At 35.7% G+C, this 17,079-nt stretch overlaps 1 long non-coding RNA gene across 1 annotated transcript in view; it reads right to left on the minus strand.

The window, feature by feature from the left end:
• The window catches only part of LOC141517761 (uncharacterized), a 59,420-nt gene that overhangs the window by 41,983 nt on the left and 358 nt on the right, over positions 1-17,079 (minus strand). The gene's annotated exons all lie outside the window — the stretch shown is intronic.

The following is a 17,079-nucleotide window of genomic DNA, read 5'->3' on the forward strand; positions in this document are numbered from 1 at the left end:
ATAACGACAATAATGAAACAACACACCAAACCTATGGTATTCACTCAAAGCAGCTATCAGGAGATATATTACATCTTTAAATGGTTACATTAATAAATTAGAGAAAGAGGAAATCAATGAACTAAATATGCAACTAAAAACATTAGAGAAATAATAAATTAAAAATCCCCAATTAATACCAAATTAGAAATTCTAAAAATTAAAGGAGAAACTAATAAAATCAAAGCAAAATTACTATTGAATTAATAAATACAGCCAAAAGTTGATTTTATGAAAAAAACAATAAAACTTATAAACCTCTGGTTAATTTGATTAAAAAAAGAAAGAAGAAAACCAAATTGCTATTATCATAAACAAAAAAGGTGAACTCAACAGCAATGAGGAGGAAATTAAGTAATAATTTGAAACAATTTTGCCCAACTCTATGTCAATAAATTTGACAATCTAAGTGAAATGAATGAATATTTACAAAAATATAATTTGCTCAGGTTAAATGAAGAGGAGCTTTAATACCTAAACTATCTCAGAAAATGGAATTCAACAAGCCATCATTGAATTCCCTAAGAAAAAAATCTCCAGGGCCTGATGGATTCACATGTGAATTCTACCAAACATTTAAGGAACAATTGGTTCCAATTCTATATGAACTCTTTGGGAAAATAGGGGAAGATGGAACTCTGCCTAACTCTTTCTATGAAACCATATGATGCTGATACCTAAACCAGGAAGAGTTAAAAACAGAGAAAGAAAATTATAGACCTATCTCCCTAATGAATATAGATGCAAAATTAAAAAAAAATCTTAGCAAAATGATTACAACAAGTCATCACTGGGATAATACATTATGGTCAAGTGGGATTTATCCCAGGAATGCAGGGTTGGTTCAATAATAGGAAAAGTGTTAGTATAATCAATTATATCAACAACAAACCTATCAGAAATTATATGATCATATCAATACATGCTGAAAAAGCTTTTGACAAAATACAGCACCCATTCCTACTAAAAACACTAGAGAGTAGGAATAAATGGACTGTTCCTTAGAATAATTAGAAGTATCTATCTGAAACCATCCACAAGCATTATATTCAATGGGGAGAGGCTAGAAGCATCCCAAATAAGATCAGGGGTGAACAAATATGCCCATTATCACCACTACTATTCAATATCATATTAGAAATGTTAGCTTCAGCAATTAGAGAAGAAAAAGAAATTGAAGGAATTAGAATTGGGAAGGAAGAGACAAAACTCTCACTCTTTGCAGATGACATGATGGTCTACCTAGAGAATACCAAGAATTCATCTAAAAATCTACTGGAAAAATTATCAATTTTAGCAATGTTTCAGGATATAAAATAAACCCTCATAAATCCTCAACTTTTCTATAAATGACTAGCAAGATACAGCAGGAAGAGCTAGAAAGAGAAATCTCATTCAAAGTAACCTCAGACAATATAAAATACCTGGGAGTCTATTTGCCAAGGCAGACTCAGAAACTTTTTGAAACCAATTATAAAACACTTCTCACAGAAATTAAATCAAATTTAAATAATTGGGCAAATGTCAACTGTTCAAGGATAGGTAGAGATAATATAATAAAAATGACAATTCTACCAATACTAAACTGCCTGTTTAGTTCCCTACCAATCAAAATTCCAGAATATTAATTTAATGAATTAGAAAAAGTTGTAAGTAAATTCATACTGAGAAATAAAAAGTCAAAAATTTCCAGGGATTTAATGAAAATAGGGCAAAAGAAGGGGGCTTGGTCCTACCTGATCTAAAATTATATTATAAAGCATCAGTCATCAAAACTATCTGGAATTGGCTAAGAAATAGAGTGGTGGCCCAGTAGAATAGACTAGGTGCAATAGCAGGAAACGATTATAATAATCTGCTGTTTGATAAACCCAAAGAGTCCAGCTATTGGGATTAAAACTCTCTCTCTCTCTTTGATAAAAACTTCTGGGAAAATTGGGAGTTAGTATAGAAGAAACTTAGATTAGACCAACACCTCACACCCCTTTTACCAACATAAAATCCAAATGGATACAGGATTTAGACATAAAAACAATATTATAAGTAAATTAGAAAATCAAGGACTAGTTTACCTGTCAGATCTATGGAAAGGGGAGCAGTTTATGACTAAGGAAGAGATGGAGAACATCACTAAAAACAAACTAGATGATTTCGATTACATTAAATTAAAAAGCTTTTGCACAGATAAAACTACTGTAACCAAGATCAAAAGAAATGTAGTAACCTGGGAAACAATCTTTACAACTAATGTTTCAGACAAAGGACTCATTTCTGAAAGATATAGAGAACTGAGTCATGTTATTTTTAAACAAAAAAAGTCATTCCCCAGTTGACAAATGGTCAAAGGATATGCAAAGGCAATTTACGAATGAGGAGATCAAAGCAATCCATAGTCATATGAAAAATTGCTGTAAATCATTACTTATTAGAGAAATGCAGATTAAACCTTCTCTGAGGTACCAACCCATACCTCTCAGACTGTCCAATATGACCAGAAAGGATAATGATCATTGTTGGAAGGGTTGTGGGAAATCTGGGACACTATTACACTGTTGGTGGAACTGTGAACTCATCCAACCTTTCGGGGGAGAGTAATTTGGATCTATACCCAAAGGGCAACAAAAAATGTGCATACCCTCTGACCCAGCAATACCACTACTGAATCAATACCCTGAAGAGATGATGAAAATGGGTAAAAACATAACTTGTACAAAGATATTCATAGAAGCCCTGTTTGTGGTGGCAAAGAATTGGAAATCAAGTAAATGTCCTTCAATTGGGGAATGGCTTAGTAAACTGTGGTATATGTATGTCATGGAACACTATTGTTCTATTAGAAACCAGGAGGGATGGGAATTCAGGGAAGCCTATATGGATTTGCATGAACTGATGCTGAGTGAGATGAGCAGAACCAGAAAAATACTGTACACCCTAACAGCAACATGGGGTTGATGATCAAACTTGATGGATTTGCTCATTCCATCAGGGCAACAATCAGGGACAATTTGGGGCTATCTGCAAGGGAGAATACCATCTGTATCCAGATAAACAACCATGGATTTTGAACAAAGTTCAAGGACTATTCCCTTTAATTTAGAAAAAGAAACTGATATTTTGTTGTCTGATTTTGTTATCTCTTATACTTTTTGTTTCTTCCTTAAGGATATAATTACTCTCTCATCCCACTCAATTTGGATCAATGTACAACATGGAAACAATATAAAGACTGGCAAATAGCTTTCTGTGGGGGGGTGGAGGGAGGGATGTAAGATTAGGGGACAAATTGTAAAACTCAAAATAAATAAAATTTTTAATTAAAAATAAAATTTTTAATTTTAAAAATAATAATGCAATTAAAAGAAGAAAATTGATAATCAAATCAATAAATAGCAAATGACCAAGGTGAAATCACAACAAATCTGAAACAAATAACAAGAACATTGAGAACATTTCACACATAATTATATGTTTAAAAAATGAGAACATGAAAGAAATAAAGGAATACTTTCAAAAATCTAAATGTTAAAACTATCAGGAGACATATAGTGATGGAGATAGCAGAGTTATTAAATAACCTGAGTTCAAAGAATGAAATAACTTTCTATAAATGAACTTCCAAAGGAAACAACAGTAACAAGAATTCCCAATCCAGATAGATTCAGAGAATAATTATATTAAAGTTTTAAATTATAGTTAACAGTTCCCATAATTAAAAAATTATTCTTAAAAATTAAAGGAGAAATTACCCTATTAGAATCTTTTAAAGATTCAAATATAGTCCTAAAGTCTAAATCAGGGAAATAAAAAACACAGATAGAAAATCATCAGCCAATATAATTAATGAGTAGGTTTTAAGCAAAATCTTGTCAAATAGACTACACCAATTTATTCAACAAAATTGTTTATTTTGATCAAGGAAGATTTATATTAAGGATGCAAGGATATTCCAACATTAGGAAAACAAGCATTGAAATTAAGCATAATTAAAGATAGAAAACACTTTTGACAAAATGACACTCTTTTAGGCTAAAAACTGCAAAGTATAGTAATAAGAGAATCTTTTTTTAAAATATCAGTAAAAGCATCCATGTACAATCAAAGGCAAGTGTCATATGCAATGGAGAAAACACTAGAACTTTTTTCTAATAAACAAACAAATGAATTAATGATGAATAATCTTCCCACTATTGTTTAGTACAGTTCTGGAAATGTTAGCAATGGGAAAAAATGAGAGAAATTAAAAGTAATTTGTAAGTACATGAAAGTAAGTTACTATTATTCTGCTATTAAAAAAATAAAGTGTGTGATGAATACAGAGGAACAATGACAGATCTAAATAATGTTATGACAAATGAAGAAACCCAAAGTTAAGTTAGTAACTAAGATAGTAGCTACAATGTAAATGTAAAGAACAGCTACACTCCAAAAAAGATACTGTAACAAAATTATAAAGATAAAAAAAGATTCAAGGAAGAGATATGAGAGGATAATCCCACAACCTATCCTGCCATGGAGGTGAAAGTCCCCTGGTACTATATATATAGTACATATTTTCAGACTGTTTTTACTCTATTAATCAGTTGTGTTGTTTTTCCTCTCTAAACCATACAATTCTCCCCCTCTTTAGGAGGGGGGAAATACTGGAAATAACTCTGACGACATAAGAAGCAAAAGACATCAATAACGTCTTATTTTAAAGTATCCAAAGAGTAAGGAGAAAAATTGTGTTCAGCAATGTGCATGACTGTCATGGGAATTTCCTCAAATAGAGATTCTGGGAAAGAACTCACCATTTGAAGCAGGGGACCTGATGGGGTAAAAGCATTTCCAACATGTGAAGGCTAGTATCTTTTATATAAAGACATTTTAGCAAGTTGATAGTATCTCCAATGAGGCAGACATCCATTACACTGGCCTGAGGGATGGCCTGCTCAAGGGCACAGGCAATGGAGTGGTGTGTGTGAGGAACAAAAAGAAGGCCACCTTGGCTGGATCTCAGAGTGTGGGAGGGGGAGTAGTATCTATTGCATCTGGAAAGATAGTTTGGAGCCAGATTGTGAAGGGTTTTCACAGAAGAGTATAATATTTTATCCTAGAGGCAATAGGAAGAGATTAAAGTTGATTGAGTAGGGGAGTCACATGCTTAAGGAAAGTTACTTTGGCAACTGTGTGTTAAATGGTCTGAATCTGGAGAGACTTGAAACTGGGAAATCAATTAGGAGCTATTGCATTATTTAAGGTGAGAGATGATCAGTACCCGAACTCAGGTTATAGTTGTGTGAATGGAGAGAAAGGACTGGATAAGAGAGAAGTAGAAGCAGACATTTCAAGATTTTGTAACTGATTGGATGAGGGAGAGTAAAACGTTGAGAATCATACTGAGTTTGCAAACCTGGAAGACTAGGAGGATGATGGTGACTTCAAAAGAAATGGGGAAGTTTGGATGAGGGAGTTTGGTTTGGGGACAAAGATAAGTTACTGGGAGTCAAAGATTGGAACATAAGTCTGGCATGTCTTCAGGCAGGAGTTTGTTGGTTAAGTGTTTTAAGGCAGTAGTGAAAAATTTAATAGAGAGAAACTGAAGATTTGAGAAATGGGATAATTGAGGATGCAATCTTACTAAATATATCTGAGGGGAGGGAAGATCAAATACACATCTTGAGGAGTAAGCTTTCCTAGGAAAGAGTACATCTTTGTCAAAGATTGGAGGAAAGGAAGAAAGAATAGGAGATAATTTCAAGGGTTTTGATATGAAACAAAGGGAAAACAAAATTCCTTTGGGTTGGCCTCAATTTTCTTAGTAAAGTAAGACACAAAGTTCTCCATTAAGAAAAAGGAGGTAGAGTGAGATATGAGAGGCTTGAGAAGAAGGTAGAGTAGGGAGTGTGAAAGAAATTCAATTAGGGAGGGAAAAAAAGTACTTTATTGTTCCTTGGAGGGTCCAATTGAGGATAACATGAATTTATAATATATCAAATCAGGACAGTTGTAAAACTTCCTCTAGATAAGTGGTTTATGAGTAAAATCAGAGGAAGCAAATGGAGTGATCCAGGTTTGAGGACTGACATGATATGACTAACAAGAAAAGGGGCAAGGAAATCAAGAAGGAATGATAGGTAGTATAGTGGATATAGAACCTGCCCTGCAGTCAGGAAGACTTGAGTTCAAATCTTGCCTCAGATACTTTATAGTTATTTAACTGTTTGTCAAATCATTTAACCCCATTGCCTTTCAATAATTTAAAAAAAAAGAGTGAAGGACAGTATAGAATTCAAGTGTCTAACTATTGGGATGAGAAGGGAAAGTGAGGAACATGAAATCATTGCAGGGGTAAAAGCTGTTTATACTAGTTCACTTTATTTTCTCACCTCCCACTAATTTCTCTCATAACCTGACTCCGTTTCCTACCACCCAACTGAAGCATTTCTCTCCAAGGTCATCAATGAAATGTATATTTATTTCCAAATAAAAAGTTAAATACAATATTTTCTCAGTATGCCCACTCAGTTCTGGACCTCTCTATAGTGTGGATGCTATTAACCATCCTCTCATCTGGATATTCTTTACTCTCTGGTTTTTTATGACATCATTGCCATTGTTCTTTTCCTATAGGGTAGACTAATTTGTCTTAGTCTACTTTTAAAGTTCATCAAATATTTCCCATCCCCAATGAAGGACTCTCTTAGTTTCTTTTGTCTTTTTTTATATACTCATGATAATCCCAGCAATTCCAATAGATTCAACTATGCAAGAAGTTTCCAAACTATATACTATGCTTATCCTCCTGCACTTCCACTTGAATTTCCCAAGCATATCTTAAACCCAACTTCTCCAAATTAGAATTCATTATCCTTCCACCTAAACTCACATCTCATCCTAATCCTACCCCTCACCATTTCCATTGAGGGTATCACCATATTGTCAGTCATATATGTCCAAAACCAGAGGTCATTTTTACTGTCATTCACAACCTAAATCTAATCTGTTATCAAATCTTGTTCATTTCAACTTCCCAATATCTCTTGTATCTTTTTTCCCCTTCTCTTTACTCATACCACAACCATCAAGGTCCAATTCCTCATCATCTCTCACCTGGACTAATATAAGAACCTCTTAATTGATTTCTCTTCATCCAATCTCTTCCAATTCTAATCCATTCTACATGCAACTTCTTGTAATATATTTTGTTTACTCAAGAAGCTTTTTTGACTCCCCCTTCTCTTTAGGACTAAATTCAAACTCTTTACAATTTACCTTCAACTTATCTTTTCAGTGATTTCATCTTTTTTGCCTTTATCTATTGTCCCAGAAATACCAGCCTATTTGCTGTTCCGAACATTCTTTTTCCCAACACTATACTTTTGATGCAGACTGTTCTTCTTCCCCCAAATGGTCTCCTCCTCCAAGAATCCTTAGTTTACATAAAGTACCTCCTCCCTCAAGGGGCCTTTCCTTCACTTGTTAGTCTCATATTCACAGAGTATTTACTTTGTATGAGGTATATACTATGAAATATTTCCATTCATTTGAATATTATTTGGGCTGGGCAGGGTCCTGAAGCACTGTGACAGTACTATGAAGATGATGATGATGATGATGGTAGTGGTGGTGGTGATTTCTGTCCTTCCTTTTCTTTTCTCTTTGTTTTTTATTTTTTTCACAATCATTTATTTTATATTTATTTATACATTACTAAAATATTCTTGGTGTAAGAGTAAACATAAACCTCCCTCCCTCGACAAAAATGAAAAACTTCATGAGAAAAAATGAAAGAGAAACAAATGTGCTTCACTCTGTGTTCTGATACCATCAGCTCTGTTTCTGGGGTGGATCACATTCTTTATCCTAAGTCCATCGGAGAAGTTGCTTCCATATTTTTCCATGATCTCTGATTGTCATTCCCTCCATCTATTCTTCCCCACTATGATTTATTATATTTTATCTCTCTTTTCACTCTGTCCCTCTTCAAAAATGTGCTGTGGGGCAGCTGAGTGGCACAATGGACAGAGCACCAGCTCTGAGGCCAGGAGGTCCCAAGCCTACATCCCACCCCAGAGAACTAGCAACCACCCAGCCCCTTGGTCCCAGACAAGCCACCCAATCCCACCACCTTACAAAAAGTAAAAAAGAAAATATGTTATATCTGGCTATCCTCTCCCATGATCTATCCTCTTCTCTATTACCTACATCACTCCTCCCCTCCCCCATCCTCTTTCTCTTCTTTTTCTTCTAGATTTCTATACCCTATTGAGTATGTAGGCTGTTTCCTCTCTGAGTCATATCTGATCAGAATGAAGGCTCCTTCACTCTCCCTCACCTTCACCCCCTTCCATACCATTGGAAAACCTATATCTTTACTCTTTTACATGAAATATCTTAACCTAGTCTACCTCTCCTTTCTCTTTCTCTCAGTACATTTCCCTTTCACCCATTGAGTCCATCTTTACAATATATTACACCTTCAAATTCAGCTCTCTCCTCTGTCTTCCAACTGTTCTAATAAATGAGAATGTTCATGTGAGTATTATCAGTATAACTTTCCCATGTAGGAATACACAATTCATCATCATTAAATTCCTCATAATTTATCCTTCTTGTCCACCCTCTCTATGCTTCATCTGAATCCTGTACTTGAATATTAAACTTTCTGTTTAGCTCTAGTCATTTCAACAGGAACATTTGAAATTCCCATTTCATTGGAAGTTCATCTTTTCCCCTGGAAGGAGATGATCAATTTTGCTGGGTAGCTAATTTTCAGTTGCATTCCAAGCTCTTTTGCCTTCTGGAATATGATTTTCCAAGACTTATGAGCCCTTAGTGTGGATGCTGCTAAGCTCTGTGTGATCCTGACTGTAGCTCCACAATATCTGAATTGTTTCCTTCTGGCGGCTTGCAATATTTTCTCTTTGACTTGGGAATTCTGAAACTTGGTTATAATATTCGTGGGTTTTTATTTTTTGGATCTCTTTCAGGAGGAGAGAGTTGTATTCTCTCAATTTCTATTTTGCCCTCTGCTTCTAGGATACCAGGGAAATTTTCCTGTAGAAATTATTTTAAAATGGAGTCAAAGCTCTTTTTCTGATCATGATTTTCAGGTAACCCAATAATTTTTAAATTGTCTCTTCTGGATCTGTTTTTCCAGATGAGTTGTCTTTTCAATAAGAAATTTCACATTTTCTTCTAGTTTTTCATTCTTTTGGTGTTGAATTATTGTGACTTTATTCCTCACAAAGTCATCAGATTCCTTTAGCTCCATTCTACATTGGAAATATTTGTTTTCCTCAGAGAGCTTTCTTATCTCCTTTTCCATCTGGCCAATTTTGCTTTATAAAAAAAATTATTTTATTTTTTTTGCAAGGCAATGGGGTTAAGTGACTTGTGCAAGGTCACACAGCTAGGTATTTATTAAGTGTCTGAAGCTGGATTTTAACTCAGGTCCTCCTGACTCCAAGACCAGTGCTCTATCCACTGCACCACCTAGCTACCCCACCCCCAATTCTGCTTTTTAATGTATTCTTTTCCTCATTAAGATTTTGGATTGTTTTATCCATTTAACCTAAACTGGTTTTTAACATGTTGTTTTCTTCAGCATTTTTTTTGGATCTCCTCGACTAAGCTACTAACTTGGTTTTCATGTTTTTCATGCATCTCATTTCTTTTCCCAATTTTCCTCTACTTCCCTTACTTGGTTTTCAAAATCTTTTTGAGCTCTGTCATATCCTGAGCCCAGATTTTATATTTCTTGGAGTCTTTAGATGCAGAGTTTTGGACTTTCTCATCTTCTGTGTTTTGATCCTCCATGGGACCAAATAATTGTCTATGGTCAGGTTCCTTTTTTTCTGTTACTCATTTCCCCAGCTTGTGCCCTGGTTTTGGGATGCTTCCCAAGCTTTTGGACACCACCACAAGGACCATAGTTCCTTCAAGGTCTTATGGGAGGCTCTTCCTGTCCCAGAGACCAAGGAGAAACTTCAGCAGTCTCCCTCCAGTCCCTTACCTTATGTGGACTGAGCACTCTGGAAGTAGCTGCTGATTGGCTCCTACTGGGAGACTCTGCTTCCATTTCCTGGAATCTGTGTTGTGCTGAAATCCATGGCCATGCTTGCTTGGGCTTTGAGCTTGCTCTGGCAGAGGTTTCCCTGCAAATCTTCCAAGTTGTGCTTGGTGCTCCCTGGGTTAGAAAGTCAGGAAACTACTTCTACTGCCAGATTCTCTGGGGCTGTTCCTGGAAGATTGGAGCTCCACCCCCTCCAACCACATGGAACAGAGCCTTCACACAATTTTCCAGGTTACCTTGGGCTGGAGAATTTCCTCACTGGATCTTTCTCTGGGTTTTGTCTCTTGAAAAATTACAGTCATAATTTTAAGTTTTTGAAATATTTTGGAGAGAGTTCCTAGGAAAGACTATTCTCCTGCTGCTATCTTGACTTCACCCCCTTTCCTTCCTTTTCAAAGAAGATAATAACATCAAGCAAGTGACACCATGACAAGCACATGAATTGGATTTGAGTAAGGGATCACTGTGCTAAGTCACTAGTCTTACTTTCTCTTCTGGAGCCATCTGGGTCCAGTGGACAGATATGAATCAGGACAACTGAAGATGACCCTGTATATGAGGCCATCAGGATTAATTAAGTGACTTACCCAAGGTCACATAGCTAGTAAGTATCTGAGGACAGATGTAAATTCCTGTCCTCCTGACTCCTGGATTGGTGTTCTATTCACTGTACCACTTAACTGCCTGTATTAAGGAATGCATATTTAAAGGGATAAATCTCCTGATTGAAGGGAAGAATGCAGACCTGAGAATCTAAGGTCCTGTATAAGTTTAAAAGGGACTGCTTCAGGTCACCAGAGGACTTGAGAGAAGCAAATACCTCCAAAGAGGTGGAGAACCTGATCCCTCAATATGTTCTTTGATTTACAGTACTTGAAACTCTAGAAACTTCAAAGAAAGGTGCTTCCTATATTTTTTTGAGATTATAGATATTAGAGGCAATTGAATGTGAGCTTGTCAACAAAAATGAATGTGTAACCCTGAAATGGGTTTGGCAAGTCTTCACACTAGAAGTGCTAATCCTCATTGAACATTCCCCACACATACCACACACACACACACACACACCTTAACGTCTTAATTCTTTAGATAAGACCAGTGCAGCCCAAGGGAGTGACTAGTACTATTCTATGGTAGAGACTCTTGATTTCTAGGCTAACACTCTTGATAATGTGTGATTTTTCAAAAACATTTTGAGAATGTGCACTGTAAATTAAATAAATGGGATCATGGCATCTTCAATAGAGAAAGAACAGATTCAAAATGGGAAAAGAATTATAATTTAATACAATTTGATGCCATTAGAATATATTAAATACCTATCACATACAGGTATTATGCCAGGCAAGTAGATATAAAGGCATGTTAGTACTAATCCTCAAGGATCTTGTATTTTACTAAAAGAAAACATTATGTGAAGCAAATACAAAATAAGTAAATACAAACTCATTTCTATGGTTTGCATGTGGTAGTACTAACAATGGAGGAATCAGGAAAGGTCTCTTTTCAGACATAATATTGAACTTACTCTTGAAGGGAGCTGGGAAACCTAGGATCACATTCAGAGATAAAAGAGAATGGAAGTCATCCTTTTCAACTATCTAGTTTTACAATTGGGAAAGCTAAACTTAGAGAGGTTGAATGATTTATCTGAGGTCTCACATAGGTAACAAATGAAAAAGCTAGGATTTGAACACATTTCCCATAAATCTAATGTCATGCTCATTCCACTGTGCCATGTAGTATCAAGAATCAGAGAAAGAATGAATAAATGAATGAATGGAGTTAAGTGCTTACTAAGTACATAAATGCTGTTCTAAGTGCTAGAAATATGAATAGAAAAGGAAGATAGTCCCTTCTTTTAAGGTCCTCATATTCCAGTCGAAGAGACAACACTTATGAAAGTTTTCAGCTATAAGTCAGATGAAAAGTTCCAATGAGTTGCAGCAATTCAGATGGTAAAGCCTCTTTTTTAGTGTCATTTCCACTAATAAAATCCTATCAGTTTCTAATGTAGAGCCATTTGATAGAGCTAAGGATATCAGTAAGAAGAGTTTTCTTTTCTGGGTCTTCAATGGCTGTGGTTATAGTTCCAGCAGGAGCTATAACCCAATTTCTCCATAAGGGTTACCATTGAAGATGATGGCTAACAGCATTGAACTGGAAGCAGTAATATTTCCAATGCTCTTGGGTTCAGGGTCCTGGGTGATTTCCTTGAAGATCTAAATGGAAGGAAGAGGTGGTGGTTGCAGTTTGACTTGCCTGGCACATTCTGCATGATATCTCTTCCTACTGTTGCCCTAGTAGTTCAATCTGTCTACCTTGTAAGTGGCATTTGATGGGCATAGTCAGTCACCTTTCTCACAGGATTTGCTTCCTTAAGTGATAGCTATGAGGATTGAACTGGAAGTAAGTCAGGAGATCAGCCTCACCTAGGGCTTTCTCTTCTATACAGATTTTCTCAGTGTTTTACTCTTGATCACAGATAGTAGACTCTTGCCCTCCAGGTCTTATTCTCTTTAGGCAAGATGGGGAGCCCTCCCAATGAGATGGTGAAAGCCAGACTTAACCATTTACAATATTGTCTTTTGTTATTACCCTATCCCGGATTTTTTTTTTTATTTAAATGTTCATTGAATACAATAATAGTTCCCCATCTGCACTGTTTTAAAGTTCACAAACATTTTACATATGTCATCCCATTCGATTATCTTCTCAGAGAGTGACATAATTATCACCATTTTACAGACAATGAAATTGAGATTCAGGGAATCCAAGTGATTTAATCAAGGTCATACACTGAGTAATCAGATGTAGAATTAGAACCTAGCTTTTCTCAGATACCTATTGCTTTGAGAACAAAACAGATTAACCAAGGAACCAAACTAGAACAAGAGCAGTAAATGTGGAAAAGAATTGGGTCAAAGAGGATAAGCTATTGAATTTCATTCACTGTTACTCCTGAACACCCTGGCATCAACTGTCCCTGATGTTCCTGCCCCACCCCTCACATTAACACAGAAATCTTTTGCTTCCTTAAAGCTTTAGTATAAGCAGAAGAAATGAAGCATGGTCTATAAGTAATTCATTCAGGCTAGACAAATGCTTGTTTTCCTAAGGCTCCTAATATTTTTTCTTTAATATTTTATAGTTTACAAGAACCTATAAAGGTACAACCTTATAAGGTACAGCCCTATAAGATACATAAGAAAGTTACTAATATACACATTTTATAGAAATATGCAATGAGCACATACATTTACATCTCTGAGCCTCACAAAAGAACAAGAAGCAGAACAAGCCCAGAACTTTTGAGTTGACGTTCAATTATCTCTCTCCCCCTTCACCAAGAAGATGGCTTCTGGTTTTTGGCATTAAGGGACTTCAAGGAATGGCTTTCAGGAGAAAGAAGAAGATTAGGGAAGCAAAGACATAAGTAGATAGGTTTTAGTCTTATACACTTAAATGTTAGGTACACTGGAGAATTGAAGAAAAGGAAAATCCAGCTGGGAGAGAACCATACAAGCCTGGTGCAAATTGTTTCACACACACTCACTTAGCACCTTCTCACATTGAGTGCAAAATGAATTTCCAGGATGAAGTATTGTCACTCAAGTCTTCTTTATGGAAAGAAGCCCAATTCTTATAGGTTGCTATGACTTCTCCAAATCAGATAAAAAATGATTTTTTTTTACTTTCTTATTATTCCTTCCTCATAAAACTACTTGGGTTCAGACATATTTTAAGGTGTTTTCTCAACAATTATTGGGTGCCCTTGAATGTCTGCTTTAGAAACTCAAATGGGGAGCTTAATTTTGCCCTTCTTGTTCATTTAAGCAATGGAGACAAAGAAGTGATGGCTTTTGTGTTAGTTTTCATTAGTAAGATGTTGCTGGAAGAATTAATTCTCTCAGGGCAGACCTTGTGACATGTGTTTGTCCTTGGTTAGAGAAATCTGCTTCAACTCTGTCTACAACTAAGTCATTTTCTGATCTTTACGTGCTTTTGTATTCCCAGTTTGGGAATTCACATCTTAGACAGAACTGAAGTGTGGCAAAGGAAAGTGACCAGTATAGAAAAGGGGCTGATGTAGCACTGTATATGAGGATTGGTCAAAGGTACTTGGCATATTTGATATGGAGAAAAAAGATTAGGATGGTCTTGGAAGAAAGGTAAGCTCGAAGTGATGATGCCTATAATAGAATACATGGCTTTCAGGTAGAATCTCCCCACTTTAATTCAACAAACTTCAAATATTTCCTATGAATAAAGGCAGTATGATTTTAATAAAGTCCAAGATTCTTTAATCCAATACATTTTGGATATGTCACCTTGGACAAATGATCTAATACCTCAGTTCCCCAAGTAGTTCATTAAGAATTTAACTTGATGAAGTAGCTATCTTGAAGAGAAAACTGGTATGAGTAAAGGAAGTACCTTATCTAGGAACTCTTTATTTAGATGAAGTCACAGATTCAATCTACCTTTAAATGTGCAAGTTAGGTATTATATTAGATTCTGGGAATAGATAAAGGCAAAAAAAATGCCTCCAGGAAGCTTACATTTCACTGAATGATACAATATAAACATTAATAAATGAATACAAGGTAATTTTAGTAGGAGGGCAAAAGGTTCAAAAATATCAGGGATATAGAAAATATTACATAGGAGTTAGTATCTGACTTTAAAGGAAGTTAGTGATTCTCAGAAAAAAAGGGTTCTTAACCTGGAGTCCATATGCTTATTTTTCTTTTTTTCCTATAATATTTTGATAACTCTATTTGATTTCATTTGCAGTCTTATATATTTTATTTTATGCACTTAAAAAACATCATTCTGAGATAATTTCCTATGGTTTTGCCAAACTACTGTCAGTCATTTGATAAACATTTATTAAATATCTTCTATACAGGATGTATTGTACTAAACAATGCGAATGCAAAAGGAATCATGACACCACTATAGTATAGGCCTCCTAGTCCAAGAGATGGTGATAAGGAAAAATGCATCTAATGGTTAGATGTACACAAAATGCTGACACATTTTTGGGGAAATATTCCTCACTGGTCCTTCTCCTTCCCTTATGTCTATACCTGAATACTCATCCCATGCTTTATACATATCTATGATCCCAGGCATTGGAATCACCTGTGCAAAAGCTCTAAAATAAGATACAATAGAATGTTATGTCCAGAAGATAACTAGTAGTCAAATTTTACTAAAACAGAAAATGTAATAGAAAAATAATACTAGAAAATGTGGTACGAGGACTTTAAATATTGTTTAAAATTTGATATTTTGCCCTAGAGACAATAAGGAATTGTTGAATATTTCTGAGAAGGAAAAGTGATATGGTTAGATATTCATTATAGGAGGACCAATTTGGCAACTATCAAGGATGAACTGAGTGAAGGAGAAATTGGAAGCAGAGACACCCAGTTAGGAGGCTATTGTAATATAATTTAGGGGATAGTTGGAGTATAGGAGAGAGAGAGACAGGGACAGACATGAAAGAATTGTGGGTAAAATCACCAAAAAAGCATAGTAATTGACTGAATGTAGAGAGGGGAGCTTAAGGGAGGGTGAAAAGTCAAGTATGTATAAGACTAGGCAGCTAGGTGGTGCAGTGGATGGAACAACAGTCTTGGAATCAGGAATGGGTTCAAATCCCACCTCAGACACTTGACACTTACTAGGTGTGTGACATTGGGCAAGTCACCTAACCTTGACTGCCTCACACCTAGGGTTATTTAAAGTTATCCTGACTCATATCTGGTCTGACTCTGGAGAAGAAACTGAGACCAGTGACATATTACAGCACCCTCATGCAAATCCAATTCATGTGGTTGCCGTAGAATCCTTGATATCATGGTCTTCTTCAAGAATGAAGGTCAAACCAACGTCATCATATGACTAGAAAGATGATTTGTGTCCTTAAAAAACAAAGACTCATTGGAGACAGGTAGGTTTTGGGAAAATCTAAAACTTTTGTTTTGGACTTGTTGAGATGTCCCAGATAAAGTTATCCAGCAGGATCTTGGTGATGTAAGACTTATTTGTCTCTCTGAAATGTTCATCCAGTGCTCCTAGACCTACTCTCTGAGGCCAAGTAGAATAAATCTAATATCTCTTCTACATGACCAAGTTTTTCCAATGAGTTATTTGCCTGTGAGAATAAATTTGCCTTTTCAGGTTATAGATGATCCACAGAAGACTAGGGATGGAATAGGATTTGGGGAGAAGGTGGAGGGGCTTATATTTGTTATGCTTGGTCCTGGAGGTCAAAACTAGAGGCAAAGAGTAGTAATTTCAAAGAATAAGAGTTCAACTCCAAGTAAGGGATTGTTTCTTATTAGAATTGTTCAACAGTTGGATAATTGTTATGATGATACACTGTCCTTTCTGTAGGCCAATGGAGGGCAGCACCTGATTGCTTCACTCTGATCACCTTAAGTTTATACTCAGTATTTCACAACTATCTCATTAATTCAAAAATTAACATTTCAAAAGTACTTTAGAAATCACCAAGTTTACCTCCTAACAATACCACATTGTAGATGTTCAAGTATTATCACCTCCAATTTAAAGATGACAAAACTGAGATTTAGTGATATGTTGTGACTTGCCAAAGAATGCATGGAAGAAAATTTTCATGTCCCTTTCCTCAAAAATAATATCACTTTGGGAAATTAAAGTACTAGAAAATAGACTCTTATGGAGCTTAACAGAAGGAAGAGTAGGAAGCGGGGAAATCATTTATAGAGTACCTAACCAAGTCAGACACTGTTCTAAATGCTCTTCTACAAAATTTCATTTGATGGTCAGCTAAGTGGCACAGTAGATAACAAGTTGGACCTGAAGTTAGGAAGACCTGAGTTGAAATTTATCTTAGATGTTTTCTAGCCATGTGACCCTGGCCAAGTTACAAAATCCCTTTTCCCCTCAGTTTCCTCATTTGTTAAGTGGGGATAATAATAATACCT

This window comes from Macrotis lagotis, chromosome 1 (assembly GCF_037893015.1).
Source record: "Macrotis lagotis isolate mMagLag1 chromosome 1, bilby.v1.9.chrom.fasta, whole genome shotgun sequence".
NCBI lineage: Eukaryota > Metazoa > Chordata > Mammalia > Peramelemorphia > Peramelidae > Macrotis > Macrotis lagotis.